Consider the following 27,661-nt stretch of genomic DNA (forward strand, 5'->3'; position numbering starts at 1 on the left):
GAGTGGGCATCTGGCGGGCACAGTGGCCTGCAGAGACTCGAGGTGTGGAGGGCAGAGCCAGGGAGGAATGAGCATGTCTTGGGACCCCACAGCCAGGCGCCATCACCGCCTATCGCTGCTCCTGGTGCTCATGCTGCTGTCAGGAACCGGGGCTCTGTGTCCTGTGGAGCTCTTTCCTTACGGGGAGTTGTGGGGAGATCGGCTGCCACGGGAGGGCGACGTTGAAAGCTCCCCGGCTGTGAAGCCAGCAATACCTCTATGCTTCTATGGTGTCCAGTTCAGCACCCTCTATGTAAGTTCAGCTCCCAGAGGTGCGTGGCTTGGTGTGGGGTTGTAGTTTCTTCCCAGGGTGTGGAGCAACTAACCTCAACGTTTAACTGTCATCGCCGCTGGGGACCGGGCTTAGCGGTGGCTCTGCAGCTTCTTGATCCCTACTGTGGAGGAATAAGGATCATTTCAAGGGAGAGTTGGAACCGTCCCCCTCTACTTCGACTTCCCTGGCAGGAAGATGAAGTTGAATCTGCTAGTGCGGTTTGTGTTTAGGGGCGGTGGGAGGCTGTGCACGCAGGCATAGCAATCTAATTAAGGACACAGCGCCCAAGGTGTGCAGTGGTGGAGAAAGATGAGCAGGTTCAAGAGTGGCCGCACCTGTGGGTCGCAGTGCACTTGAGCACTGTCGCCAAAGTTGAGTTTGTTACCCTGGATGTGTCTCAACCTGCAAAGAGGAGGGAGTCTTCTTGACTCGAGTAGAACTCGGACCGTAGGTGAATTCGACTGGTGTTTGCCCACCACCAGTTTGAGCGACCACCGTTTTGCCCTTTAAAAATGTTTATGTGGGGAGGGATTCACGTGCTACCTCATGCAGAGCAGAGAACAACCAGTTTTTTTTTTTTTTTTTTTTTTTTTTATCCCACCGTCTGTCGGGTCCTAAAACTCAAGTCATCAGGTTTGAGAGCAGAGTGCCCTTACCTGCTGAACTGTATCACCGCCCTGTGGTCTTATTGTAGGTGGGCACCAATGGCATCATCTCCACCCAGGACTTACCCAGGGAGACTTAACATGTCATTGATGATTTTCCTACTGACTTCCCATCCATCGCCCCATTCCTGGCTGACATCCAGTGGAGTCACAGCAGTGGCCGGATCCTGTATGGGGGACACCTCCTGGACTGTGCTGAGTCTGGCTGCTTGCTACCTGTGCACAGGCTTCCCGCTGACCGGGTCCAGCTTCCCCACTACCAACTTCTTCCTGGCCACCTGGGAGCAAGTGGACTCCTAGGAGGAGGACAGGCTTGGGGCTGCATGGTCTGGAGAGGTAAGGGAGGGGTACCCTGCAGCTGAATAAACAGAAGGGTTGGGCTTGAACAGGAAACTAAGACATTGGCTAAGAGGCATTCCCTTGATTCCGCTCCTCAACACTAAGAAAATTGCTTAGTAAAATTAGGGACTAAGGTGCAGATACCAAAGACTCTGAGGGAACTTAAGGCACTTTACAGGTTTTTTTTTTTCTTTTTTCTGGAATCACCTATAAGTACACAAATATTTCTAATGATATGTTCATCAAAAAATTAAAAATTTGGGAAATTTAAAAAGGAACAACTTTTTTTTTTTTTTTGTATGAGCTGGGTGTGGTGTCACTCACCTTCAATCCCAGCAGAGTCAGAGAGGCAAACAGATCTCTGTGAGTTCTAGGCGAGCCTGGTCTACAAAGTGAGTTCCAGGAAAAAATACAGAGGAACCCTGTCTGGAGAAACTAAAAATAACCCGTAGGTTCGTGTGTACATTTCTAGTTATTGCTTTAATATTGTTGCTGTTGACAACAGTGGGTCCACAGTGCCCATATTACTGTTTCACTTGCTAGTTCTGCTGTTTAGTATGCTCTGGTCAGTGCATTTCTGTAACATTTATTACAACCGTATAAAATCTCACCCTTCCTAGTGGTCATTAACGTTGCTCCCATGACGTTTTTACTATAATCAATACTATAAAACGCGTTATAAGGTTTTTATTTTATTCGTGTGTGTGTGTGTGTGTGTGTGTGTGTGTGTGTGTTTGTCTTTCTCTGTGTCTGCTTGTTGGTAGGGCCAGAAGAGGGCTTGGGCCCCCTGAAGCTGGAGTTGTTACATACAGGCAGTTATGAACTGCTTGACTGACAATGGATACAGAGATTTGAGCTAGCATGCTGAAAGGACTACTAGGTGCTAAGCCACCTCTTCAAAGCCAACACTTTTTAAAGTGTCAAAACACTACACAGCCTTAGCTGACATCACAGGAGAGTGAGCAAGCATGCCATGAACTTCTTAGTAAGTTCCTTGTAGCTTTCTCCACATTGCCTTTGTAACAGTTTACATACTTCTGTCTGCAGGAGCCTGCTTTGCAGTCTCCCTGGAGAAAACACCAACTCTGCTCTGGCTTTGGTCTTGGCAACATGTGAAGCGGGTATGGGTGGGTGAGGGTAAATGGCCTCATTCCTCCTGTAGGTAGAGACAGAGTCCTCTTGTGAAATTCCACCTGGGTGTAAAATGCCATAGACCTGGAGCAAATCTGTGTTTGCTTTAACTCCCCTAGTGCCTCTGAGCTACAGAAGTGATGTCTTCCCTAAGAGCTTGCCCATTGTTCCTGTGTTTGTTGTGTGAACTTAAAGGAAGAGACATGTTTTCCTAAAACCTGCACCAGCAGAGATGGAGAAATTGTTTTAAGTTTCAGTTTCTTACTTGACAGGTTAACATCCAGTTTTGTTTACTGACTAGCCTTGTAATGCCTTGGGTTTGACATCTCAATTACAGTTCAACAGAATACCTTCAACTCAAACACTGCCACCTTGGCACAGGCCAGCCAGCTAGAGGGCTAGAGAAGACAGTCCCCACTGTTAAGTTTCATTCGCTCAGTCATTCATTCATACATTCTTTTTAAAACGTTTATCTAATATCATGTAAAACAAGCTTATAGTGGAAAAAAATAAACTTTTCTAATACAAGCAACTAGGTCGCCAATTCTAATATTTATATTTTCTTACAGTCTTTTTAAAACTTGTTAATTTATGAGTGAGAGTGTGGGTGTGCATGCACATGTGTGCATATGCATGTGTGAACGAGAGGTCAACTTTAAATGTCTTTGCTTGGGAGACATCTTGTCTTTCTACTCAGGGTCTCTCTGGGACCTGGGGCTCCCCAGTTAGGCTAGGCTTGCTGGCCAGTGAGCCCTAGGGATCTGCTTGTTTTTCTCTCCAGGGCAGAGATTACAAGTGTGCTGCCACGACCTGCTTTTGATCTGGGTGCTGCCATTCAAATCAGGACTTCATGCACACACAGCAAGCACTTCATAGGCTGTGCTGCCTTCCCAGCTTCTCCTGTAATGTTAAAAAAAATCTATGTCACAGGGTTAGGGTTAGGAGCTAGGGTTTAGGGTTAGGAGTAAGGGGTTAGGGTTAGGGTTATATATGCAGAGAGTCATATATATCATATATAATCTCTATCTGAACATAGTTGATATTTGTTAATTCAGAAACTACTTTTACACATTTTCCTTATATCGGCACTGAAATAGACATAGACTCTAAGCGGAATGCTCTTACTCTGAATGGCCTCTCTTACATTTAGTAGGAACACTATTGATAACCTTTTCTTGTGGTAATATGGTAGACTCTCCAGCTAGAGCTTCCTCCTAACCCATCTTGATTCATGGATTCCATTAGCGTAGGTTTCAGTGAGCAAGCAATTTCTCCAGGATAGAAGGCAGAGCATGTATCAGCCTGTGCGCTGGAGGTTAATGTACTAGGGGCATGGCAGGCACAGTGTCTTTCAGAAGAGCAGGGTTCTGGGATCTGATGCAGGAGCACTCAAGGGTAGAGACGTTGTCCCCTCTGAGGACTGCAATTGGTTCCTGGAAGTAGGCAGCCTTGAATGATTTGAAGTGGGGAGTCTGACGTTTATGTTGTTCCTTTTGTTTTGCTTTTGATCCCCCCACCCCCCATGCATCTCAGGTTGGCCTCAAACCTCATAATGGAGGATGATCTTGAATCTCTGATCCTTTTGACCTGACTGACCTGTGCTGAGATAGTGGGTGTGCAGCATCACACCCTACCCATTTGTTGGGAACTGAACCGAGAGTGCAGGCTGACCAGGCACTCTACTAGCTGAGCCACAGTCTTTCTGGTGACCTTAGTTAGTAAGGGTCGAAGGGCAAACTACTTAGACAACTGTTAAATAGTCTGTTTGTTCACACCATCAGACTTCTCTTTAAATTTTTAAAATTGTGTTTATGCACATGGGTCATATGCCTACACACGGTTGCATGCAATGCCCATCGAATACCCTGGACCGGAGTACCTGCAGTTGTGAGCTGTCATGTGAGTGCTGGGAAATGAACATGGGTCCTCTGGAAGAAGAGCCAATGATCTCAACCAGGGAGCCATCCCTCTGCCCCCCTCTCCTTACCTTCTTGCAGGAGTGTTTTATACTGTCTTCTCGACACAGTCCCACAGGATAAGTACAGTAATAACTGTTTATATCACAGAAGAGAAAATAACTTCCAAATCTGACTTAAGTGAGGCAAAGTCACCTTAGAAGACATACTTTTCCCCTTTCTTACACTTTTCATGCAAGACACATTTTCTTTTTTTTTTTAATTAACTTGAGTATTTCTTATATACATTTCGAGTGTTATTCCCTTTCCCGGTTTCCAGGCAAACATCCCCTCCCCCCTCCTCTTCTTTATGGGTGTTCCCCTCCTCACTCTCCCCCCATTGACGCCCTCCCCCCAACAATCTAGTTCACTGGGGGTTCAGTCTTAGCAGGACCCAGGGCTTCTCCTTCCACTGGTGCTCTTACTAGGATATTCATTGCTACAAGACCCATTTTCTGTACACGAATCATATAAGTAGTTACAGTAACAATCGCTGCACTTTTTCTGAAGACATCTAATAAATAAGGTTAGCGTTTTAGTGTTCATTGTGGCTTTGGTGCTAGGACAGTTCTTGGAGCCATATTCAAAGGAACTGTGAACTGGAGTGAAGTTGCTGTGAAGGATGCTTCTGATGATAACCTCACTATGAAATTACTGTTCTGCTGCTCCCAAGGAAAATTCAGCTGAATTAGCTAGCCTCTTGCAACAGAAAAAACAAACAAACAAACCAAAAAGAAAAATTAGAGCAAGGAGCATTTGCACTGAGGCTCCGGGGTCTTGAGGCTGCGGTGGGTCCCAAGTGTTTTAGTGTTTATTTGACATGAAGGTTACAGCCCCAGAGAGATGAGTTTACTACTTAGGATTCTCATTTCAGTAGCAACATTTCATTAGAAACAGTCGTTGACAGTTTCCTTTTGGTGTCCATGCATGCGGTACCTGTGTCTCTGTGTGTGCCTGCACATGTGTAAGCACGTGCAGGCGCACACAGACATTCATGCATGGCTCACATTTGTGTGGAGATGCATGTGTGTGCAGACCATAGAAGAACTCTGAGGGTCATTCCTTAGGCACTATCCACCTTTTAAAAATTATTTATTTGTTCTGCTTACATGTGCATGCTTTGACACTGCGGTAGTCACAGCACAACTTCAGAGTCAACTCTCTGCTAATCCCCCTTGATGGGGCCTGAGAATTGAGCTCTGGTCATCAGGCTTCCGAGGTAAGTGTCTTTAACCTGCTGAGCACTCTATCCAGCTCCCTTTCAAATCATTTCCAGGCACACCTCCCTCTCACCCAGTACTCAGCAGCTAAGCCAGGATTGATTGCTGGGTGATGAGGCTTGCAGAGTTGCCTTCCTTCTTATGGGACTACAGATCTGGGACTGACAGACACCATGACTGTTTTTGTTCAGTGTGTATTCATTCTAGGGATCAAACTCAGGTGCTTATGCTTGAATAGCAACTCCTCACACTGAACCATATTCCCAGCTCTTCCTTCAATTTTGCAGTTCTGGGACTTGAACACAAGTCCTCATGAAGGTTAGCTAAGTAAGTCCTTCATGAATGAGCAACACCTATAGGCACAGTAATTCTTACATTACACCTTCCAGGTACTTGTGAAGTCAGGAACAAGGCAGAAAACACTTGCAGCAGTGGTCTTGGAAAACACAATCCCTCAGTCTTCATTTTCTAAGCTGTAGATTGACATGGTAGTGCTGACTTTTTAGGGTTGTCATGAGAATTAACCAAGGCCATGTGTTGTTCCTGCCATGTAACGATCTTGTGGTAGAACTCCTTTATGTAAGGACTTTGTTGTTTTATTTCATTTTATTCTCTCTCTCTGTGTGCATGTATGTGTACGTATATGTTTACATGCTACATGTGAATATGTATGTCTACGTATGGTCAGTGTGTATGTAAATAATCTATGTTTATGCTGTATATGAAATTGTGTGTCTGCATGTTCCTGATGTGTATGTATGTCTGCATTTGTGCATTATGTGTGTGTTTGTACATGTTTGTGTGTGATGTGTGTGTCTGTGTATGGTTTATGTGTATGATGTGTGTATGTGCATGATGTGTGTGATTGTATATGTGTATAAATATGTGTATGTGACGTGTTTGTCTGTGTATGGTATGTGTGTATGATGTGTGTATGTGCATGATATATGTGCTTGTGTGTGTCTGTATGGTGTGTTTATATGCATATGGTGTGTGCATGTTGTGTGTGAGTATGTGGTGTTTGTATGGTATGTGAATACTGCATTGAGGCCACTTGTGTGTGCATGATATATATGTGGGGTGTGTGTATGGTATGTGTGTAGGACATGTATGGTATGTGGTTTTGTATGATTTCTGTGTGCACGTAGCAGGGTGCACATGCAGAGATTGGGAAGAGATCCTTCCAGTACCAGTTCTCTCTTTTTACATGGGTTCCTGGAACTGAAGTCGGATTTCAAGGCAAGGGATTTATTTACCTTTCGAGCCTTCTCTGGCCCTCTTTATAAGTACTTTTTAAGTGGAGGGTTTTCCAAATTACTGTTTTGGGTTTTTTCCCCTTTGTTTTTCTTATCTTTTTGTAGGGGAATTCGGTGGGGAAAATTATGTAGCTTTCTTGTTTTTTAACTTTTCCAAACATCCATATTGTTCTTCAGATATTGCCATAAGCTGAATGGGCTTCAGGACTTGTTCCATTCGATGAGGTTTTGAGCATAAGATGTGTTTTCAATTACTCCTGTGGAAGGTTCTTCTGAATACTTTGAAGACCCTGGGATTGAACTCTTGCTTTGATAGATTTTATTTTATTTTTGAGGTAGATTTTGGCACACACCAATCTCCTTTGCCTGGAAGATTCTGTGATCTCTACATAGTTTTCTTACATCTGTTATAGTAATATTAATATTAGTCACTGGAAATGATATCAGAGGAATAATATCTTTACAGTGTGAAATATTTCTGCTCTCTTCATTCCCTCCAGGATGTTCACATTGGGTGTGACAGAGTGTTCTACCTGGCATGCAAGAATGGCATGGTGCAACTGCATTACTAAAATGAACAAATGTACATTTAGTTAACATGAGATTTCTTAAACTGTCACTTCATAGAGCAAAGAGGTTATGGCCGGAAGATCTGAGTAAGGATGGGTACCGTTTTTTGTTGTTGTTTGTGTTGTTAGGGTTGTTGTTGTTGTTGTCGTCGTCGTCGTCGTTGCTCTGTGTGTTTTTGGTGTCAGGGGAAGGCTGTTGTGTTCTCACTGGGGAGGAGGGTGTTATCTAGAACTCAGTTAGATAGTATGTCGAACGTTTTTGTTGATGAGGAATTTCATTTGGGTTGGAAGGACCACAGGAATGGAAACTGAGTGTGAGTGGTAGGAGAGCTTGCCCTAGTCTGGGCTGCATCCTGGGAGAGGGATGGGAGCGTGGAAATTGCTTCAGAAAAGGATGAAAATATTGTATCTGTAGCCAGGAAGCAGAGAAAGATGGGTGTTGTTTCTAAGCTTTCTTTCTTCTTTGTATGCAGTGCAAGCCTGAGCCCAGGGAATGGTGGTGTCTATATTTAGGGTGGGTCTTCCCTCCTTAATTAATCTAATCAAGATACTTTATCAGAGACATGCCTGGTGACTGTTTCCTGGATGGTTATAGAGAGCATCACAGCTGGTCCCTGGATGCTTTAACATGGAATGGTGTGTGTTGAGTTGGTGCAGAGGTGACAGTTGTTGATCAAGAACTTTGGATTTAGCTGGAGCTTTTAATTTTTGGAGCTAGAGTCCACAGAAACAGTACGTGTGCAATTTACCACATGTCAGTGAAGACAGCGAGGATAGAGAATAACTAGATATATGAAAATGGGTTGAAGAAAAGTGCTTAGGAGTCCTTGAAGACTACATATGAAGGAGGATACACTATGCCATCATGAAAGCATTAGGCATTCTCTTAACTCTGCAGTACAGGGGTGAATTTGGAATACCCCAAGCACATCAGTGTCCCCATGGGAATGGGGAAAAAGTAACATACAACCAAACATTGGAGGACAGAATCAGTGGCCTTACTCCTCCAGAGAATGTGTCCTTAAGGAAGACTGAGCATTGAACTTTGTCCCCCGGGAAGGAATCACCTCATTTCTTATTTTGTTATCATTTTGGTAAGGCTGAATAGACAAACCCCTTGTTGTAAAGATGTCATTCTGCTGGTTGATGTTTTACCCTTGTTGGATGGTATGTTTGAGAAGCCTTCTGGTTTTCTGTCTGAACAGGAAACTGGAGACCTTGCAGCTGGGCAACTCTGACCTGATCCTCTTTGTACTGCTCCCCAACCTGTTGAGAGCTCCTCTCCTAGCTGGCACTCTCTCTTTCTCTTTGGGGAGGTTGGGAGGTCATGACTCTTGTACAGGTTTTGGCAGTGCAATTGAGGGCTTACCTTCAGAACCGGTGTGGAGGATTCTTGGAAAACGTGTCTCTGGGAATGTGAGGGCCTTTCCCTTTGGAAGAGTCAGACAGAGGGGGTCTATAAGGAGGGGCTCTTCAGGGCCTATGAAGTGGCCTCTTAGTGATTCTGTGTGGAAGTCTGTAGCCCTGACAAGGGGTTCATGTGTGGCAGATTTCAAGCAGCTCAACTCTTCCTTAATGTACTTTGGGATCATAAATTATCTTAAAAGGAAGTCTTCGTTGTTTTCTCCTCTGTTATTTGCCTCTTTTAGTGGGGATGAGGAAATTAAAAAGTCTCCATCTGAAGTGAGTGCTTCGCCAAAAGGTGACACAGAAAAGACATAGAGCAAGTGCTGATCTCCAGGTTAAAGTCAGGCTCTCCCATCACAGCCTCCTCACTTCTTCCCAGACCTCCTCCCCACTGCCTTCTGATCTCCACATGTAGACAGCCCTTATCATATGGAATTTCTCAAATTTAGTACCTTGGTTCTCTCGTATCTTGTGAAGTTGATTGTGGCAACCATACCAGGAGCCTCCACAGTTGGTTATTTAAGGATGGGATTATTAGTTCGGTTTTTTATCTCCTACTTGAACATTGTTGTGACTGAAATAAAGCTTTGGCAGCCTCTGGCCCTACCCTGACTGATGATGGATGATGCATGCTCTTCATGTTCCTGAGTTGGAAACTTAGAGGTTTTGACGTTTCTGGGGAGGGTCAAGCCACGCAAATGACATACTTGAGGACTACAGCTGCAACAAATGTAGAATGTGGGGACTGAATTCATGAACTTTTTTTTGAAAAACAAGGAAGGTAAGCAGACTCTTCCATTTAGAGAATACAGAGGAGCTACAGAGTTTTTTTTTTTCTTGAAGCCATATTAATATCTGCATTTCTTTGTCTTATTACCCAAACCTCAAAGCTGTACTTTAGCATTACCTGTCAGAAAGGTAAAAGTAACATTTGAGATGTTCTAGAACAAGGCAGAAAAAAACACAAGAACACATTCCTTCCTTGTATTCAGTTTCGAGGTTCTTGCTGTGTCAGTTTGTCTTGTTTAGCAAAATGAAGAGGTAATGATACCAATAAGTGATTTCTTTTTCTTCTTGTCATCCACCTTCTTTATAAAGCGAGTATTCATAAGAGAAATGTCTCCCCAGTTCCCTATTAAGTTGTAAAGCATATATGATCTAGTGAGAGAAGCCAACTACAGAGTCTAAGACAGTGGATCATCCCTTAACTAATTCTTTGGTGGAAGAAGGTGGTAATGGCAGAAAAGGTCCCTTTGAAACTCAGTAAATGAAATATCAGGGAGTAATTGCACAGTCACCCTGGTGTTAATTCAGACTCCAACTCTCATTTGGTCTGCTTTGGCTCCCACAGTGTTTCTCTTCATTCATTGGCTGCCACTGTGATGCTACCCTACCCCACTCTGATGTCCTGGACACTTTCCTTTTTCTGTGGCCTCTGCCACCATGTCTGTCCCCAGTCACTCTACTAAAATTCCAGTCCAGGCTGTTTCTCTCTCCTATAATTCAGGCTCTTGGGGCCTAGTTTTTTGGCTCTGTCCTGACTGCAGCATCAAACATAATGTGGTTTAGCGTGTACCCAACCCCGATGAATTAATATTCAGGCGGGTTAGTGAGTGGAGGCCAAAGCCAAATCAGACAACCAACAGGAGCCAAATACATACTGGAAAACCAACATAGTGGATGCCGAAGGATGGAAGGGGTTCCACAGGGAATCATAGTCCTCGACCCCCAGGAGGCAGTGCTTGTTGGTTAGGATTTTCTTGGTGCAGGGAAATATGGACACAGCATCAAAGCACTTAGTAGGAGTGGGGACCCTTAAACACTGTGTAGAGGGCTTAGTGGAGCTGAGTCTGGGAAGGGAGATTGGGTCAGAGCAGGTGTCCTGGAATGGCTTGTTTGGTAGAGTTCAGATGACTGTCTATTGCAGGGGATGAGCTGTTGGGTCTGGCTGGCTTCCACCATTAATCATTGCCTGAACTTAAGCAAGCCCCTGGGTCTTTTTCTTCATCTGCAATGTGACAAGATAACTCTCGTTGTAAAGAGATTGAAAGGGAAAGGGAGTTTGGCTGTGAAATAAGTAAGGATGCCTTTTGATCAGCTGCTTCCTGACTGAGTATTGCTTGCCATAGGCAATGGGTGGATGCATAGATGGATGGATGCATGTCTTGCTGGAGGCACGGATGTTGGATTCATGGATGCATGGATGGATGCATGGCTGGCTGGCTGGATGCATGCTGGCTGGATGCATAAATGGATGGATGGATGCATGCATAGATGGATGGATGCATGGCTTGCTGGATGCATGCTGGATGGATGCATAGATGGATGGATGAATAGATGGATGTATAGATGGATGGATGCATGGATGTTGGATGCATGGATGGATAGATGGATGCATAGATGGATGTATGGCTTGCTGGATGCATGGATGGATGGATGCATGTATGGATGATGCATAGATGGATGGATGCATGGGTGGGTGCATGCATGGATGCTAATATGATATATGGATGTGAAAGCTGTTCAGACACAAAATAAAAACTGAGGGTATAGGAATGAGCAAGTCAATTTTGTTCCTTGTCCAGAACTCTCAAAAGAGTTTGGACTGGAGAAGCTTACAACCTTACCACTTTTAAATACACTGTTATAATGTTATTTTTTGAGAATTTCATACATTGATACAGTATATTTCAGTATATCCACTTGAATAATCCCTTGAATACAGAGAAGCCTACTCATGAGTGAGGGGCCACCACTGCAGTATGGTCCACTCACTAGGGACCATACCCCTAAACAAAAGCCTCCCCGAGCAGTTCTCAAGTGACAGAATCTTCTCAGCTGCAGGCAGGGGCTTCAGTGCCCTACCACATCTGTGCGGGAATGTTGAGTGGTTTGCTCTTCTGCTGGACACCAACTGCACTGAGTTTGTAAGTTCAACGACCATATCATGAGAATATGTCATTGTTTTGATCCAACTCCTTCCGACCTTTGGCTCTTAAACTCTTTCCACCTCTTTTCTTTCCAATATTCCCTGAGCCTTGAGGTAACTTGATACGGTGGGAGCTTCTGTGGCTGAGCTCTCCACAGAGAGTTCATTCTCAATACTCGGACTAGTTACGAATGTGTATTAACTACCATCCACTGTATGAAGATGCTCCCCCAATGACCACTGAGAGCTGTGTTAATCTTTGAGCTTGTAACTGGTATAGTTGGATACTATATATCCATTTAAGAAAATAGTAGTTATGGTTCACTCCCAGGGCTTATGAGCCTCTCTGCCATGGTTTCCTGTCCAGATTTACAATGCCAGGCAAAAGTTTCCTCTTGTAGTGCAGACCTTGAATCCACCCAGAAAATGATTGGTGATCCTCAATGCATTCCTGCCATTTATGGAGCACCCATGAGTACATCTTGCCAGGGCTTTTGTTATGTAGCCCTGAGTAGTCACAGTGGAGTGAGAATAGTCTGCATAGCAACTTCTAGCATCATAAAGCTAGCAGGGGTGGAAGCTTCCTGCTAAGTACTGTGCAGGCAGGTCTGTGTGATTTCTTCAAGTTCTTTGACCTACTTGTGTGGTGTCATCAGCTATAGGATCTTACCATCACATTCTGATGGGTAGCCCTGAGCAATGAGAATTGACAACTCTGGTATCATCTCTGTGACATCCTCGACCAACAACTTGAGAGCAAGGTGTCCTACATCTAGCTCTGGACTTTTTGAGAACTTGTAGCCAATGGAAGGAGAATTACTCACCTTGTAACATTCATTGTAAGTTGGCAAGTAGCTTTTCATATGGCTTTTGTATTTTAATGTTCATGGACGTTTTACCTACTTGTATGTCTGTGTGAGGCTGTCAGAAGTCCTGCAACTGAAGTTACAAGCAGGGGTGAGTTACCATGGGCGAGTAGGTGCTGGGAATTGAACCCAGGACCTCTGGAAGATCAGCCTGTGCCCTAACTGTCCGTCTCTCTGGCCCTTCATATGGCTTTTTCAAATATCCTTAGTGTTAGTTAGTTCTTCTTCATCCTCTTCCCTGCAATCCTAAAGATTTTAAACCAGTGTTTCATTTATGCATTATTTAACTATTGATCTAAATTGGTAGAAAAGATTAAAAAAAACACATGGTTTACAAATTTTTATTTGTAATTTGAAGAGGGGATTCTAAAGGCGATTATGTTCAAAACCAACATGGGGAAATCCTCAAAAGGGTCTGGCCTCCGCCTCCTTTTTAGAACACCTTACCTGTGTTCTGATTTTCTTCTTTTGTTTATTTCTTTGCTTAAGGGTGTCTGCAATTTCTTTTTGTCCACAGGTGAACACGTTCCCGGCCGTTCTGGCATCCGAAGAATGTGATTCCTATGCCCTCTTTCTCTATCCTCCCAATGGTCTTCAGTTTTTGGAACTCACCCCAAAGAATCCTACAGTGTCCAGCCGCAGCTTCCTGCTAAGGTGGGATTCTGCCAAGGGGAAGCAGATGATGTGAAGAGAAAAGCCCTGTATTTCAGCCTGACTAACAGTGAGCAGTCGGTGAAGAATCTCTACCAGTGAATAATGTGGAGTGTGTGACTGTGCTATGCACTGGAAGGACATTTAGGAGGGACACTATCTCTAGTGGCCAGAAACCATTTGATAATAACCTCTGGTGGGTTCTAAGAAAGGCGCTGGTTGAAAACCAAGAGCTAAGCTGGACCTCTGGAGCTTCAGGCTGTCCAAGATTTAAAAGATTCTTTCTTTATCCTGCACTATCTGTCAGGCATAGAAACCAGAAACAGCAGTGATTATATGTTTTTGCAGAACTACTGGGGCTTGCTGTGAAAATATTGTTCTTGGGGCTACATAAAAATATCCAGTCATAACTAACTGCCTCAGTGGACGCTTTTCTGGAGAGGAGGCATCATGATTCAGTCTTTCAAACAGGTATTGTTAAGGATTAAATTATGAGTTCTATAATGGAGGGGGGAGGTAGATGAGGCTTTTAGTTGTCTCAGCGTTCTCCTGGCACCATCACCAGAAATCATGCTGACTGGTTTACTCACAGCGTTACCAGAGACAAATCCATTTCTTAGTCTCCCCAGTGGGTTATTTTGCTAGTGCTGCAATAGGCTATTCCGCAGGTATCTGTCCAGTTGGTGCTCCTAAGAGACTATAGACTTCAGGTGGGCTCTTTTGTCTTTGTATTTTGCAATACTATTTTAGCCCACAGTAGTTACTTTGTGGCTTCCCATAGTTGCTTCTCAGTCAAACTAGATCATGGGCAGATAGAGTGACAGAGCAAAAATTTGCCGATCACTTTATCTGCAGAGCATTGTGATAAAACCCTTGCAGATATTATCTTAATTAAAACTCTCTCAACTTATAGGCGGTAAGTATAACTATCTTCCCAGTTTTACCAATAGTCTTACCGAAATTATGAAAGGTGCTTATGTCAGAGTCAAATGACCGAGCCATAGTCAATACACCTCTGACGTATGGATACAGGGGTGATCTCTTATGCAGAGTAGATAGGGTGTTTCTTACTTGGATTTCATGTTACCTGGTTGTGTGTATTTTGGTTCATTTTATCAGTCACTCCGGTTACAGCTCACTCTGCCCCTCTCCTGCAATTTTGATATTTCTGGAAAGCATCAAAGGAGACAATGAAGAACCAGAGTGAATGGATGACAGTGTTTGTGTGTGTGTGTGTGTGTGTGTGTGTGTGTGTGTGTGTGTGTTAGCGAGCGTGCGAGTGTGTCCATGGGCGTGCATGTGTGTGTGAGCACCTGTATGAAGGCCTTTATGGCTCTAGTAGGGAAACACAACTTTCTCCTCACATGCTTTTTGCACACACATGAACAAGCACAGACACACGGGCACACACATACACACGCACAGCAACTTCTCATGGCTATGCAGGTACCAATTCTCATTCTAATACTCTGTGATTCTTGGTCCTTCCCAGATTCTGTTGGTGTCCAGGGGCTTTGCCTTTAAAAATCATAGTATTTCAAGCACTCAGCCTTATTTCCAAGGGTTCTACATACAAGTGTCCCCTCCTGTTCTGTGATCCATACCGGGTCTTGGTCTCCATCTCACCCTAGTCTGTGTAGTCTAGACTCTAGAACAGACTTAGCAGTTGGCCTCTATCCTTTCTCCTCTAACCTCTTACCCTCTAGCTTAAAGACTCTCTCTCCCCAGGTTGTACCTAGAGTCCCTTGGAAGGAGGGCTGAGTGCTTGAAATACTACAATTTTTAAGACACAGGCGTGTGCCAGAAAGGAGCAGTGTGAGACATGACCAGAGTGATTGACAAATTTGGTGTGCCTCATGCTTAATAAAATGAGACAAACTACAGACAATAAAATAACATAAAATGCAAGTCAGAATTATCCTACCACTACTCTGAGTGACAGCGCTGCTACCTCCCCTTTCAGCGTGGGCTTTGCCTCCCATTCAGTGTTTCCATACTTAACACTGTCTCCTAGGCTTCTTTCCTCCAGATTCTGTCAGTATCGTTGTCTTAAGGGTTGAAACATTGCATCACACATGCCCAGCATTGAGGACAACATTTGTAAACTAAAGTAGCTCAGGATCATGGTCCTAGCTCCCTCTGGATGCTTTGCTGTACCCCTCCAAGTAGAAGAACATTTTCCTAGTCCTGGAATGTCTTCCTCCAACAAAGGTCATACATTATTCATATTTGCAGGCCTCTTCTGAAACATATGCATATTCAGGCAGGGAAGAGAGTAGTTCCTGGGAAGGGATTAGTCACAGGCAGGCCAGCATGGCTGTTCTGTTTGTGATACAGTTTTTCTTTCTAGGAGACAAATTCTATCTGTGAGCATTCATAAAGGACCTCAGTGTGGAGGGTAAATTAACTGTTTAGATTCCCATCAGGCACTGTGGCAAACACCAGGATATTGATTTATGTCTCATTAGAAGGCATTTATTTAGATCCACTCTTGCATGATTTGTATTTTCTTATTCTTTGAAGCTTTGAAGCTGTCCACTTCCAAACTCAAGAGGTTTCCCAGCTGCAATACCCTGCTGTGGGATGGGCTGGGGCTCCAGAGTCTCTTCTTACTGATTGGGTTCAGTTTTTAAAATTACATTACTGTGTGGGAGTTGGGGGTTGGAGGCAGCTGGTGGGGAGGTGTCTGGGTCGGAATCCAGTTTGTCAGAGTTTGTGCTCTCCCCCTACCACGTGGATTCTGGGTATAGCTCTAAGCTCTTGTAGGTAAGTGGCTTTCCCCGCTAAGTCATTTTTTCAGCCTGGAGTTTTGTCTTCTGTGGTGTGTTTTATTTGCAACCCTAATTTCTATAAGCACCAACTGAGGGCAAGAGTTGAAGCTCTGCTGGTAGGACATTGCCTTGCAGACACAAAGCCCAGAGTTTTGACCTTGGTGCCACACAAACAGGGTTTAGTATCACTCCTGGTATCCCAGTGTTTGGGAGGTGCAGGCAGGAGGAATAGAAGCTCAAGGTTATCATCAGCTACATGAGACTGTGTCTCAAAAAATGAAAAGAAACCTTAGCAATTGAATATAACAAATCACAGAAGGGACGAACACTGATCTGATTGGGGAGGAGAGGGTTTATTTGGTTTACTGTCCTGGGTCACACAGTGCATTAGGGGAGCCAAGGCAGGAACTAAAGCAAGACAGGAACCTAGAAGGAGGTAGGAACTGGAGCGGAAGCCATGGAGGAACATTATTATTGGCTTGGTTCCTCTGTCTTACTCAGCTGGATTTCTTACACAACCAGAGATGGTACCCTAGGGTGGTATCACCCATAGTGAACTGCTCTTCCAAGAAGATGCCCCTCCCCCAGACTTGCCTTCAGGCCTGTGTGATTGAGGCAATCTCTTCTCAGGTCTGCATCAAGGTGACGAAATCTGGCCAGTGCAGCAGAGTATCATGAATACACTTGGGTACAGGTAGTGGCTACTGGACAGTGCACAGAATGAGAGAGAGATAGAGAACTGAAGAAAACCTCAACTCTCTTCATTATTGCAGTAGAAACCTAGACTAGAATGATGAATACTTGCCCCAGTGAACAAAGATCTTGTTATATGATTCAGTGAATCTTAATACCTCTTTTTAGCCATTCCCTCTTATTCTTGATTGTTGATTCTTGAGGAAATTACAGATTCTGGGATAATTTGAGCTTTGGTATTTTGTGCAAACACAGGATTGATATCATTGGCTAGGTCCCGTTTTCCAGAGTCATTTTTTTCTCCATCTTTATTAAATTGGGTATTTTTTATTTACATTTCAATTGTTATTCCCTTTCCTGGTTTCCAGGCCAACATCCCCCTAACACCTTTCCCCTCCCACTCTATATGGGTGTTCCCCTCCCCATCCTCCCCCCATTACCGCCCTCCCCCCAACAATCTCGTTCACTGGAGGTTCCCTCTTGGCAGGATGAAGGGCTTCCCCTTCCACTGGTGCCCTTACTAGACTATTCATTGTTACCTATGCGGTTGGAGCCCAGGGTCAGTCTTTGGGTAGTGACTTAGCCACCTGAAGCTCTGATTGGTTGGCATTGTTGTTCATATGGGGTTTCAAACCCCTTCAAGCTCTTTCAGTCCTTTCTCTGATTCCTTCAATCGGGTGGTCCCGTTCTCGGTTCAGTGGTTTGCTGCTGGCGTTCGCCTATGCATTTGCCATATTCTGGCTGTGTCTCTGAGGAGAGATCTACATCCAGTTCCTGTCAGCCTGCACTTCTTTGTTTCATCCATCTTATCTAGTTCGGTGGGTGTATATATATGGGCCACATGTGGGGCAGGCTCTGAATGGACGTTCCTTCATTCTTCCAGAGACTTCCTAACCCGAGCTTTCTCTTAGGGTTAGGAGTCATCTTACACATGGCTGTCCTCTTCACAGCAAGCGTACCATTGACACTGAGATAGCAGGTGACTGAGCTGGCAAGAGTAGTGCCACATCCCAGCAGAAGATCTTAAGTTTCAGGATAGCTGGGACTATCTGGTGAGACTCCTCTAAGAAAAGAGATTCTTGGGAACTAACAGGGTTTCATGGTCTACTCTACAGAGAAAATGAAGATCTGTTCCCAAATACTGAGCCTCATTTTGATTAATACATTTGTATCTTACCTATGTTGAACTTTTGCTCAAAAATTGTTTTAGACTTGGTCATTAAAAAGTACTGATAGATCTATCATCCTCTGTCATTAATATATTAGTCCATGTGAATCAGAGTACACAGAGATGTTTGGAAGACAAAGTTTCGTGGTAGCATGAAATTCTTGCCGGGGCTTTGCCAACTTTTGGCTGTATGATCTGAAGATTAGCTAACCTCTCAAAACCAACTTTTTCCTCACTAAGAACTAGCACAGCTACCACCCCTATCTTGCAGAGTACAGTGAAGACTGATAAGCACTGGTGTAGGCATGGCTTGTAGAAATCAGTACTATTTAAGTGTTTTAGAAATTTTAAGCTTAAGTAAGCTTGAGTCTGATTTAAGTTTTCATTCACGTCGAGAAAGCATAAAATATTCTTGCATTCCATGTTTGCTCTCAAGACAGCCAGGTTTTTGACAGAATATTTGATTTGGGCTTCTGGAGCAGATATATAACCTGATGGCTTAGTGTTCCATACACAATGCCAGACAAAAGGCAGCTTATAACAAAGTTCCTGTACGGTATTTATCTCAGTTACTTAGAAGCTTTGCTTCTGTTTGGCATAGCATGGAAAGTTTGACTTTGATCGTTAAAGTCTTTTGATTTCAATATGAATTCTGAAGGAGGATGAATGGACTGGTTACAATCCACTCTTTCCTCTGTTCTTAGACAAAGCAACCCGGGGATTCCTGGGGCGTCGGCTTTTCACATCAGCAGCAGGCTGGCCCTGGACAATGTCTGGCCAGCCACGGTCAGAGGTGACCATTCCACAGCCTGCTCCTCAGCGCTGGTGCACTCCTTCAACCATGCTGCAGCCCTGGAGATCTGTATTGAGGACAGTTGCAATTATCACAAGGAGATTGGAGAGGATGTAGAATACCCACCAATTGAACCGGGGAAGGCCCTGGAAGACCACAGCAGAATCGATGTATTTATGTGTCTTTCAAATCAAAGGCTAATTCGAGCTTTGTGGATGTTGGCACCACGTCTCCAGATTCTGATCACGCTTCTCCTTTGCCACACCCAGCACCTGGTAACTGGCCATCCTACCGGGAAACAGAATTGACTTCTTGTTCCATCAAATCAAACAGGGGCCACCTGTGGGAGAGGTAGAGGTCCTGGATTTCAAGGACCCAGCATTGCTTTTGGAACCAGTGGGCACCAGAACCCCAGCTCCTCCACAGGCAGATGCAGCTTTCCTAACTCCAGGCAGGAAAGACCTTGGGAACAGAAACCCCAGGTCCTATCCAGAGGTATGGCCATGCTTTCACAGCCAGATGTTCCGGTCGCTCCTTTGGAAGGAGAAATCCTTCCTAATTACCCCGATTCTGGTACATGCCACCCCTGAGTAGAGGGAGGTATGTGGTAGGACTGGAGGACCACGTGGGTTCTAAAGCTCAAGGCAAGTGCATTGAAAAACTGGGCATTTGAGGTTTTGTTTAAAGAAAATATAGCAGAGTTGACAAACTTGATATGGTAATTCACCTGGGCCCATCCCTGTACCGGGCAGGCTGGGGAAGGCTGGGGCAGGCTGAGACAGAAAGATTGTCTTGGTTCAAGAGTAGCCTGGGCCATATAGAGAATTCTAGGCCAGCCTGGATTATACAGCCAGCTCTCCTCCCAAGTGTAATGAAAAATTTCGGTTTGCAAGTTCAGAGAAGGTGAGGCTTCATAGGCATTGCAGGATGGAGGGTACAGCCATTTAGCTTTGTCTGTGGTAGTTAGCTGTGCAGGCTTAGGCAAACATGCTGAAGAGCCTTAGGGAGAGAACATGGTATAGACACCTGTGTCTGCTATTAGTTCTGGTTCTTGTCCCCACAGCTGTGGCCTTCACCTCCCCTGAACCACCTTAACCTGGTTCTGTGACTCACTAGCACTAAAGGTAGCAGGAAGAAGGCAGGGGAATGCCCAGAGGGAACAACTTTTCATCCACCCTGATGGACTGGGAAACTGGTCCTAGATTCATCCTCCCCCACACCTATCTCCCTCTCTCCCTGCTCAATGATCTCTGCCAGGAGGACATTTCAGAAGTCACACCTCTCTCCACAGCATTTCAACTTCACAGTTTTTCTGTCCGTGTATTGACAAAAACATTAACCTAGCAAAGAGGACCTTCTGGTTCTGCTGGGACATTTTCTGCAGGTTCAGGATTTGTTTAGAGAAATAGTTCAGGAGGGAAGAAAACACTTTGTGTTTAACAGAGTATAGAGTAATAGTTAGGGTAGGACCGTTGTTGTCAAGTTTGAATCTTGGCTATGCTAAGGCAACTTATTTCACCCTCAGGTCTCTGATTTTCATTTATAAACGTATTGCCAGGAATTGTTGTTAGTATATGTTATGTTTTGAGTGCCTGCATTAGTCTGTTCCTCAGAAGACAATTAAGACCATCATTACTAATCTTTAGAGGATTTAAAACATAGCAAACTGGAGGATGGCGGGGAGGAGTGAACAGCTGGGTTGGAAAACAGAGAAACTGAAAACAGAAAGTCTCATTAAAAAGCTTTTGCCTCCTGGCTCCTTTTCTGCTTGATGAAGTTTGATGAGCATTTGTTTTTGTTAAAGCCAAAGGCATGGATTTCTTTTAAAAGTTCTAGAACTTTCAAATTCTTCTAACAATCTCCTAAAATATTCAGTGTGAGTTCTTTCTATCTAAAGAGATTTAAAGGCACGAATCAAAAGTTTCCTCAAAGGGATTTTGTGTTACAGATGTGTTTTTGAGTGGCCTTTTGTTGGGGGTTGTATTTTCCTGGCCCAGGAAGAGCACACAGTTATTGGAAAGTGGGTGTATGCACAGTTGTCTGAAACCTGAGGAGTGGGCTATGGCCCAGCACAAAACTGTAAACTGATCTAAAACCTTCAGAGAGTTTTCTTTTGCAATCGGTCATGGTTCTTGAAGTGTGAACTTTGTAGATGATAATGTGTCACAGTGTCAAAGGTTGTACGTGGCTGTTTAAGAGCTCAGAAAGGCCTGAAATGGAACCAGTCACTGGGAACTGAGGATAACAGCATAACCCAGAGGGACATGATCTGTGGTATTTAATCAGCTGCCAAATGTAGTCAATGCTGACATCTAAATGCTAGAATGCTTATGAAAAAGACATTCAGGGGGAGATTGTCCAACTGGAAGCTTTTAAGTCTTAGAGGAGAAAAATACTTTTAAATTTTATTTAAAAAAATTTATGTGTGTTCATGTGTACAAGTTCATGTGTGGGAAAGCCTAGCCCTTAAGAAAGAATGTTTGGTGAGCTGTGTGAAGCATAGAAACATGTAATTGTTATTATTTATGTTCAGAGGAAACACTGCTGTCCCAGAGGTTTATCCAGCAGCTGTGGGCTTACTCTGGGCAGCTGTTGACATGGGGCTGAGACCTTCTAGTACCAGCTCAAGGTACGAAATGCGCAGCTTCTGGTCGTGGATGGACTTGAGTTCCCCCGCAGCTCTGTTGTGCAGTTTGAAGACAGATGCTGTTTGAACCTTATTTTCTGAATAGAGAGCACCCTTCTCAGTAAGTTTTAACTTCCCCTTTAAGCATATAGGATTTGGTTTCCTGAGTCAGGGAATTAGGATTTTGTTAAAGGCTCAGAAAATTTCTCTTCTTTTTAGTATTGTTTTCATTAGTGTGTGTGTGTGTGTGTGTGTGTGTGTGTGTGTCTGTCTGTCTGTCTGTGTCTGTGTCTGTGTCTGTGTTTGTGTGTCTGTCTGTGCATGCCTGCCTGCCTGCCTGTGCATATGTATATGTGTTGTATCTGCCCCATAGGAATAGGAATAGGAGAGGTGCTCTGAAGTGGCCCCAGGGCAGCTTATGCAGCATGATGGTATAGACAGGTTCCATGCTGCCACCCTGAGCAGTGTTTCTTTGTCCTGAGAGCTGGCTGCAGCCCTGCTCATATTGGGAGCTTTCAATTCCAGGCTGCAGTGGGTTTTTGGTTGTCTCAGCAGAGAGTATCTGCATTCTCACTGCCAGGGAGGTAGACTCCATTTGCAGAGAGAGAGATTCATGGGGAAAGACTGCAGTGCATTTGTTAGTCTCAGTAGATTGAGCAGCTGTGAACTTTCCCTTCACTAAGGCCATCCCTAACTCAAGCCTCGGGAACTGTTCCCGACTCTGGACTGAGGTCACCCTCCCTGTTGCCTGCCCTGATCCTCAGATTCCACCTTGTTCCAGGCAGCTACACAAACAGACCAGTTCTTTTAGTCTGGGGCAGGGATTTTGTTGCAGCTTTCAACCTACTGTAGCAAGCACTGCTGAGGTGCTGGGGTCCTCGCAGCTGGGAGAACTGAAGTAGAGGAGGAAGGTGCGGCCCAAGGTCGCAAGCTCTGGGCCAGGATGTGGTGGTCCCACAGTTAGCCATTTCTGAGCACCATCTCCACTGCTGTTTCTCACCCCCTGGCTTCTGACACACGCAGGCTGCTTCTGACATTCCCATAGCAATGCAGGATGGGGAGGGTTCTGTGGGCAACAAGTAGAAACACCACCCAATCCGGATCAGGCGACCCAAGGGTGTGTGTTAGCCCTGCCTCTGCCCTCTCCCCCATGTCCCACCCCAAGACTGCTGCCAAGCTGCTCAAGTGGTTCTAGCTGTTGGTGGGGTCCTACAGCTGTGATAGGCTCTTACTCTCCGGCCCCTCCTCCCCACCCACCTCTCAGGCCCTCCTGGGATAGCTGTCCTCCTCTGGGGCCCTGCACTTGCTCCCAGCCATGGTGGCTAGGCTCACTGCTCTCCTCCTTTACCTCATTTTCTCCTTGGCCATCCTGGTCCAGACAGGTAAGGTGAATGAGGGCTGGGGCACCCGAGTACCCCACCCTAGTGCCAGGGGGTCGCTCTGTGCATGAGCGACTTTGTCTTTACCTGGCTGGCCTGAGGTGTGGCGTCGGGGTAGGAATAGGGAGACGTGGCTGCTCTGGGCCTAGGGGTGAGGGTCTAAGATTTTCTGGAACTGAACCAACTCTGAATTGAAGATGAGGGATGGGACCTTCTTAGGGTTCGTATGAAAACACTAGGATGTTAAAATCCTAGCCAAGTATTAGTGATAACAGCTGTCCCCAGTAGTGTACCTTGGGAAAAACCTTGGAAAAAGCAGTCATTTTGAAAATTGACCTTGAGGACACCTGCAGCAAAAGCATCTGGAGAGCATCCCAGGAAACTCTCTGGCCACTTTCAATGGGAACTTGGAGGGTTAGTAGAAAGACAAAGGGAAATTAGGGTGGGGGCGACTTGGACCTCTTAACAGCATCCTACGTGCTTTTGGTGTCTGTCCCTACACTTCTAGAGACTCTGGTCATATTTTGTGGAGGAGGTGGACACAGAAATTGTGCTGATTCAAGGGAACACGTTTCTTTCACCTTGTGCAACTCAATTTGTAGACCAGGCCTAAGTGGCTTTTGCAGTTCTCTGGTGGAACTTTTGGGATCACTTAAGTATACAATCATATGGTCTGCAAATCGTGATATTTTGACTTCTTCCTTTCCAATCTGTATCCCTTGGATCTCCTTTTGTTGTCTGATTGCTCTGGAACTATATTGAACTCTCAAGAACTATATTGAATAAGTAGGGAGAGAGTGGGCAGCCTTATCTAGTCCCCGATTTTAGTGGGATTGCTTCAAGTTGCTCTCCATTTAGTTTAATACTAGCTACTAGTTTGCTGTATATGGCTTTTACTACCTTTAGGTATGGGCCTTGAATTCCTGTTCTTTCCAGGAACTTTATCATGAAGGGGTGTTGTATTTTGTCAAAGTCTTTCTCAGTCTCTAATGAAATGATCATGTGGTTTTTATCTTTCAGTTTGTTTATATAGTGGATTACATCGATGGTTTTCTGTGTGTTAAACCATCCCTGCATCCCTGGGATGAAGCCTACTTGATGATGATGGGTGATTGTTTTGATATGCTCCTGTATTCGGTTTGCAAGAATTTTATTGAGCATTTTCTGTTGATATTCATAAGGGAAATTGGTCTGAAGTTCTCTTTCTTTGTTGGGTTTTTGTATGGTTTAGGAATAAGAGTAATTGTGGCTTCATAGAAGGAATTCGGGAGTACTCCACCTGTTTCAATTTCATGGAATAGTTTGGATAGTATTGGTATGAGGTCTTCTATGAAGGTCTGATAGAATTCTGCACTGAACCAATCTGGACCTGGGCTCATTTTGGTTGGGAGACTTGTAATGACTGCTTCAGATTCAATGCAATCCCCATCAAAATTCCAAGCCAATTCTTCATAGAGTTAGACAGAACAACTTGCACATTCATCCGGAATAACAAAAAAGCCCAGGGTAGCTAAAACTATCCTCAACAATAAAAAGACTTCCGGGGAAATCATTATCCCTGAACTCAAGCAGTATTACAGAGCAATAGTGATAAAAACTGTATGGTATTGGTATAGAGACAAATAGACCAGTAGAATAGAATTGAAGACCCAGAAATGAACCCACACACCTATGTACACTTAATTTTTGACAAAGGAACCAAAGAAAAAAGATAGCATTTTCAGGAAATGGTGCTGGTTCAAATGGAGGTAAGCATGTAGAAGAATGCAGATCTATCCATTCTTATCACTTTGTACAAAGCTTAAGTCCAAGTGGATCAAGGACCTCCACATCAAACCAGATACACTCAAACTTATAGAAGAAGTGGGGAAAAACCTCGAACACATAGGCACTGGAGAAAATTTCCTGAAGAAAACACCAATAACTTATGCTCTAAGATCAAGGATCAACAAATGGGGCCTCATAAACCTGCAAAGCTTCTATAAGGCAAAGAACACAGTTGTAAGGACAAAATGGCAACCAACAGATTGGGAAAAGATCTCAGACTCAGGAAACCCCAACTATGTTGTGGCATTGGCGCGACCTTGTGTCCCAGCTCAGGGCTAGTGTGGTACCTCTGGTTGCCTAGGTGTGCTTGGGGCTTGGGCAGGGAGCCTCTCAGTTAGGTCTCTGTACACCCTTTAGACTCATGCTTAATTTCCACCCTGAAGCAGCTTTAGAGTGAAGCCTTAGTTGTTAATATTCAGTGGATGGGGGTGGATTTCCGTATCGGGTTACTTTGGTTCTAAGCCAGACATGGGTTTGTCAATTTGTTACTAAAATTTCCAACCCTAATAGCCCATGTAAAAGTTACACAATCCAAATATTTTAATCATAAGTTATATGCCTAGATTGGGCATATCTAATATAATACTAACTTATTTCCCAATTCTAAGACGCCTTATTACTTCTGGTTTCTCCCAGCCACATGATTCTGGTACATAGTGGCTTCCTTCTCTCTTCTTCCTTCATACTTTTTCTCCTTCTACTTGCCACTGCCTCCTGAGACTCCAGTCCCACCTTTCCTATCCAGTACCCAATCATAGGCTCTAACCTTTTATTGACCTATTTAAGTGGAGAGAAGGTTCACATAGCATCACCTAAGTACATGATGCTCTGCTTGTGGGGTGGGGGCAACCCCTCTTGAGGAACCAATATGAACAATAATATACAAGCAGCATCAAGCCAAACCACTACAGTTTACTCGTAAGATCTCAGTTTTTAGTACAAATTCCAATAATGTTAGTTGTTTAAATGTGTGTCTTACTATATTTCTTACACAGCTGTTTTCCAATTGTGGGTTTGTCCGGTGTTCTGTACCAGCATAGAGCATTCATAGTTAACAGTGTATTTTCTTGCCACCAATACATGAATTTTTGTTGGATATGCTAATGAGTCATAATGGTTTTACACAGGAAAGCTAATTGTCAGAATTTTGTTTTGTTTTTGAGTCAGGGTTTTCTGTATAGCCCTGGCTGTCCTGGAACTCACTTTGTAGACCAGGCTGACTTCAGACTTCCAGAGATGTGCCTGCCCTCTGTCTCTCAATGCTAGGGTTTAAGTCCTGTGCCGAGCTTGATATTTTTCTTTGTCATATTCTCTCTCTCCCTCTCTCTCTCTCTTTTTTTTTGCCCCAGGCAATGGATTTTATTTGGTCACAGGGTCACAGGCCAGGTATGGCCCCAGCCTTATTTGACCTTCTTCTTTGGGGCTCAGGTTGTTGGAGTGGCCGAACTTCTTGTACCAGTTGACTACACTGTGTGCAGACATGAGTAGTACTTGTGGCAGATCATCTTGTCACAATTGTATTTCTGGACAAGGTGACAAAGGGATGACTCAATGATGCCACTGTGCAGACGCAGCACCAGGTGCCAGGTGGACTCTTTCTGGATGTTGTAGTTCAAGAGGGTGTGGCTATCCTCCAAATGTTTGCCAGCGAATATCAGCTCTGCTGGTCGGTGGGATGCCTTCCTTTTCTTGGATCATTATTGATGGTGTCACTGGGCTCAATCTCAAGAGTAATGGTCTTTCCCATTCAGGTCTACATGAAGATCTGCATGTTGGCATCTGCTACTTGGCCACCTTGTTGACGAGAAAGAGTGGTTTGGGGTTTTTGGTTTTTTTTGTTTGTTTGTTTTGTTTCTTCTTTTTAATACTTAGATCATTTTGTTGACTTCTCGGTGTTTGTTGAGGGCTGTTATAATTTGCATTTTAAATATATTTACCTGGATCTTCAGTGCTTGCTCTGTCCTTTATCTTAACAGGCAGGTGTACTTTGATTTGGGACTGAATAGACTTTTTTTTAATTGTTTCCAGTCTGTGTTCTTCTTTCACTGGCCTTTTATGAGTCAGTTTTTCATAGAATTGGCTGTCACAGTGCACGAAAGATTCGGCCAGAGTTTGAGACAAGTAGAAATGGGTGGCAGTTTTAGGACTTGTACTATCTTATTTTGGAACACCATGGGGATTATTAGAAGTAATGTTATTATAACGTAGTGTTATCCTAATAGTTGGGTTATAATAATCCTTATTAACAATCTCTGGTTATTCTAAGTCAGTAATTTTCCTTATGAGATAATATTTGCTTTCATCTCCATAAATATTATAGTAATGCGGCAGAACTAGTAACAGCTAATAGTGAAAGAACAATTCCCTGTGTATATAGACTTTGTTTTTTGTGAACTACTTTTTGAAATATGTCGAATTATAACAGCAGTATTGTGCACGGAGCCATATTGGATTTGGGCCTAGCCGCTTTTTGACTGCATGGTTCAAAGTGACTCTGGGCTGTTTGGCCACAGAGACTCACCCCGAAGATGACTGCCATAAATCTTAAGATTGTTGGATAAAGCCTCTCCCATGAATTTACGGCACAGGAGTATAACATTCAAGGGATGCCTCAGCTCGAGCAGATACCAGTTATCTCCTCAGTCAACACCCAGTGTCTCCACCACCTGACCTCATCGCCTGACTTCTTTGCCTCCAGCTATCACTGCCTATACCCTCATCTCCCCCTCCTTCATATTTCACAAAGGTCACTCCCCCTACCTGAAAGCCTTAAAAGCTGCAATGTTCATCCCAATAAACGAGACCTTGACAACAGAACTTTTGCTTGGTCTCCTTCTTCTCTTCACCCCCATTTTGGCCCACAGGTAGAAAGCCTCTTCGGGACCCTGAATAACTGGGTCCCCGCTGGCGGGGACAGTATTGTTGGTATCAGGAATTGCCTTGAGCAGCAACACCATTTGGTAACTGTTGACACGGCAACAGCCCTACATTCCCAGTATTCCTTTGGTCCAAATCCCAAATCCACGTGGGAGTAGTTATGTCATATTCCAAATGAAAGGCAGACTTCTTCTGCCCTCATGCTCTCTCTTCTCTTCGTTCTTTT

At 44.2% G+C, this 27,661-nt stretch overlaps 1 long non-coding RNA gene and 1 pseudogene across 1 annotated transcript; both read left to right on the forward strand.

The window, feature by feature from the left end:
* Positions 1–27,661, forward strand: part of LOC148006609 (uncharacterized) — a 2,902,548-nt pseudogene that overhangs the window by 1,312,996 nt on the left and 1,561,891 nt on the right.
* LOC148006617 (uncharacterized) lies at positions 20–27,373 on the forward strand. Its single transcript, XR_015673206.1, has 4 exons — positions 20–292; positions 1,008–1,314; positions 13,168–13,772; positions 18,638–27,373. It is a non-coding gene; the product is annotated as an uncharacterized LOC148006617 (long non-coding RNA).

This window comes from Rattus norvegicus, chromosome 2 (genome assembly GCF_021556685.1).
Source record: "Rattus norvegicus strain SHRSP/BbbUtx chromosome 2, alternate assembly SHRSP_T2T, whole genome shotgun sequence".
Lineage (NCBI taxonomy): Eukaryota > Metazoa > Chordata > Mammalia > Rodentia > Muridae > Rattus > Rattus norvegicus.